This window comes from Mus caroli, chromosome 7 (genome assembly GCF_900094665.2).
Source record: "Mus caroli chromosome 7, CAROLI_EIJ_v1.1, whole genome shotgun sequence".
NCBI lineage: Eukaryota > Metazoa > Chordata > Mammalia > Rodentia > Muridae > Mus > Mus caroli.
The window spans coordinates 61,574,836-61,579,275 of NC_034576.1; the positions used below are offsets into that span (position 1 = coordinate 61,574,836).

Below are 4,440 nucleotides of genomic sequence, written 5' to 3' on the forward strand. Positions count from 1 at the left end.
TTGCCCTGTCCTAGAATTGGGAACAATACACCCATGGAAGTAGTTACAGAGACAAAGTTACAGAGACGAAATGATGGACCATTTAGAGACTGCTATATCCGGGGATCCATCCCTTAATCAGCCTTCAAACGCTGACACCATTGCATACACTAGCAAGATTTTGCTGAAAGGCCCCTGATATAGCTGTCTCTTGTGAGACTATGCCAGGACCTACCAAACACAGAAGATGCTCACAGTCAGCTATTGGATGGATCACAGGGTCCCCAGTGGAGGAGCTAGAGAAAGTACCCAAGGAGCTGGTGGATCTGCAACCCTATAGGTGGAACAACAATATAAAATAACCAGTACCCCCCGGATATCGTGTCTCTAGCTGCATATGTATCAGAAGATGGCCTAGTCGGCCATCAGTGGAAAGAGAGACCCATTGGTCGTGCAAACTTTATATGCCTCAGTACAGGGGAACACCAGGGTCAAGAGTGGGAGTGGGTGGGTGAGGGAGGATGCGGGGGACTTTTGGGATAGCATTGGAAATGTAAATGAAATAAATACCTAAAAGAAAAAAAAGCCAAAAAAAATGTAGTACACATATATAACAGAACTTTATGAAGTTATAGGTAAAAAATAAGAAAAGTCAATGGAGGTGGCAATCATCATGTTATTGAAATTAAGCCAGATGAGGAAAGTTAGATGTTAGCATTTTGTCTAAGCTCTGCCCCAGAGTTGCCTGGCAACAGCCAGGTGTGCCTGACTGGGCCATCAGAAGCAGCTTCTTCACCCATACCTGACTACACATCAACCAAATATGTTCCTTCTCTCTTTTATCTTTTTATAAACACAACATTTGGTGTCGAGACTCTGATTTAGAAACTCCACAGGTTTGAATCCCCCCTGCTACCACATGGAAAGCCAATGCTAACTCAAACTTTGGAGAACTGGTAAGCCCCCTCCCACCACTGGTCATAGTAAATGTTTCCATGGTCCCAGGGGGAAACTCTTGAGCTTGGAGCTATCACTGTGCTGCCCTTGGAGACATTCAGTCTTTTCACTTACCCATTTTCTAGGACTTTCTCTTAGGTAAGATTTTCCTCTCTCCTCTGAGACAGTTCCTTTCATGCTGCTGAAAAATCCCAGGCTTGGGTGAACTGCTTACTCTAGCTCAGGACACCAGCCCAGAGCTTAGCTCCCATCTCATCACGTGATGACCTGGTGGTCTGGCCTGGATAGAAGTTTCTCTGATTATTAATAATATCCTCAGGACACTGGTAAGGGTAGTTAATAACCCTCTTCTCATCCATGAGTTGGTCTTTGTTGCCTTGTTCCTACTTACTGGGATGTCCCAGTCTATCTCAATTCCCAGCAACTTTATGGTGTCTCACAACCATCTGTAATGGGACTTGATGCCCTCTTCTGGTGTATCTGAAGAGAGCAATGGTGTGCTCATATACATTAAATAAATAAATAAATAAATAAATAAATAAATAAATAAATAAATAAATAGGAAAAGCAGCTACACCAAGCAGAGGAGGTAGGAACCTGATTTCCAGAAGCAACTGGGTAGGCACCATGGCCAGGAGCACTGCCATCAAGGTAGTAAAGCACAAGGTCCAGGTTCTGCAGCAGCAGCAGGCTGATGATGTGGAGGAGAGGGCCATGCAGCTCCAGCTGGAAGTGGAGGGAGAAAGGCAGGCCTAGGAGCAGGCTGAAGCTGAGGTGACCTCCTTGAACTACAGAATCCAGCTGGTTGAAGAGGAGCTGGAGTATGCCCAGGAGCGCCTTGCCACTGTTTTGCAGAAGCTGGAGGGAGTGGAGAAGGCTGCAGATGAGAGTGAGAAAGGTATGAATGTGATTGAAAATAAGGGGTCTAAAAGATGAAAAAAAGATGGAACTCCAGGAAATCCAGCTAAAGGAAGCAAAGCACATTGCAGAAGAGGCAGATAAGAAGTATGAAGAGGTCACTTGTAAGTTGGTGGTTACTGAAGGAGACTTGAAACCTACCGAGGAATGTGCTAGGCTGGCAGAGTAGTTGTAGAGAGATGGATGATCAGATCAGACTGATGGACAAGAACCTGAAGTGTCTGAGTGCTGCTGAAGAAAAGTACTCTCAAAAAGAAGACAAGCATGAAGAAGAAATAAAGATTCTTACTGATAAACTCAAGGAGTCAGAGAACCGTGCTGAGTTTGCTGAAAGATTGGTAGCCAAACTGGAGAAGACCATTGATGACTTGGAAGATAAGCTGAAGTTCACCAAAAAGGAGCATCTCTACTGCAGAAAGGATGCTGCCCTGCAGCTGCTCCTCCCTCTTACCTTGACTCCACCTGAGGCCAGCCTCCCTGAAGCTGACCTTGAAACTGAATGCTGATCTTTTTAACTGAAGGCTGCTTTCCCACCCCCTCTACTCCTCTTGTCTTTTTCACAAAACTGTGTCAGCCTCTTCCCAGAGTTCCAGCTGGAGGGGCTGAACACCTTTGGGAACAATATTTAAGGGAATATGAGCACAATGTAAAGTGTCTTCAATGCACATTGTGATTACTTTTTGTCTTAGCAACCATTTTTAACATTCCAAGAACTTCCGCAGCTCGGAGCAGCACATTTAAGCCTAATGGATACTGTCTTGCCATGGAGCAGAAACCCAGGAATGGGCTTGCCTTCCTGAGAGCCAGCAGAGCCCAGGCAGGCTCCACTGTGGGAGACCTCAGTGCTCTGCACCAAGTCTTATCAAAATAACAGGGGGATTCTAGGAAGTTAGCCAAAACCAAAAAAAAAAAAAAAAAAACCAAAACAAACAAACAAACAAACAAAAAAACCTGTTCCGGGCTGTGAAGGTATCTTTGAACAACTTTACATAATTTTATTTTTTACTTTTCCCATCAGATATGACCAAATAAGCCAGTGAGATGTCTGAGAAAGCCCCACCTCCCAAGACCTCATGCATGTTAGGCAAGCGTGCTACTGTTCAGCCTCAGCCTTGAACCCAAACTTGTCTCAGTTCTTCCCCTTTCCCAATTGCTCAAAAATGGATCATGCCGCCCCTTAGTGTTGTGGTGACCTCTTAATGTTCACCTGCCCCCAAGGGAGACAGAGAAGGAAAATGATGTTTGTGCCACTGATCTAGCCACATAAAAAGTCATCTCATTGCCCTTTCCTGAAGCTGTGGTCTCTAAAGTGCCATCTTGTTGTGCTTTGTATCAGTCAGTGCTGGAGAAATCTTGAATAGCTTATGTAAAAATAAATAAATAACTTTAAAAATTTTATATTATTTTGAAATTTTGTTTTGGGGTGGTAGGGTTACCTTGGTCAACCCATTGGCTGTGAGAATTCTTTGCAGTCTGTGGGCTAGTGGTGTGCTGATCTTTCAAGTGTACCCATCCAATTGCCATGTTCAGGTGGTTTCTTCTTGGCCTGTTAGATGGGCACCTGCAGATTCCTGTCTTGTTCTTACTCTCCTCCGACCGGAGAAAGAGAACCCTGTAGTGTGACTGTCTTGATACTGAATATTGACAAGTGACATTTTGAAATAAAGATCCAGTCCCTCCAAATAAAATAAAATAAAATAAAATAAAATAAAAATTAAAAAAAAAACAAAAAAAACCAAAAAACAAACAAACAACCCCCCCCCAAAAAAAAAAAACAACAAAAAACAACTCTTTCTCCAGTGATCCGAACCCCTCTCTCCTCCCTTCCTTCCTTATTCGCTTGCTCCTTCACTTGCTTCTGGCCCTGCTGCTGCAGCTGCCTCTTCTCTTGCTATTTGCTCTGCTCCCTCTTCTTCAGGAAAAGCAGCTTGGTCCCTGCCCTGCCCTGCTCTATCTGCCCTGTCGCTGTCACCACTACCTTCCCGGGTCTCTCTCTCTCTCTCTCTCTCTCTCTCTCTCTCTCTCTCTCTCTCTCTCTCTCTCTCTCTCTTCCAGGACTCATGAAGTGAGCACTAGCCCCACCGCCACAGGAATATAGCACACTACTAGGATACAGAACACTACTTCAGGTTCTTCCCTAACCCCACCCACCGAGGCCTCCACCAGGCTGGTCCGGGCAGTGCAGGACCACAGCCATCAGAAATCATTATGCTGAAGCTTCCAGCTGCGAGGAGGAAAATCTGCCCCACCTGCCTACATCCACCATTATCTTGGCTCCTCGCAATTTGTGCTCTTCAGGCTGTGCATGTCCCATGACCCTAGCCCCTGCATGTGCCTGGTACCTCAAATGCATGTGCCTGCACACCTGTCTCTTAGCTTCACGAATTGGTCCAGGTAGGAAACTAAAGTGGTCATCGCTCTCAGGCTCATTCCCATGTTCCCACTGCCTGCCTGGACAGACTCAGTTTCTGTCACCACAATCTCATGTCATAGTTGCCAGATCTCTTATTCTTGTCCACAACAACTCTAAGCCAAGTGTTTCTTTACTAATGTAAAATGTATTTTTCTATACTATGCAACCTACCA

General features: G+C 45.0%; 1 pseudogene; it reads left to right on the top strand.

Moving 5' to 3' along the window:
- The first annotated feature begins 1,563 nt into the window (after window positions 1-1,563).
- On the top strand, window positions 1,564-2,360 carry LOC110297950 (annotated as a pseudogene).
- The last annotated feature ends 2,080 nt before the right edge of the window (window positions 2,361-4,440 follow it).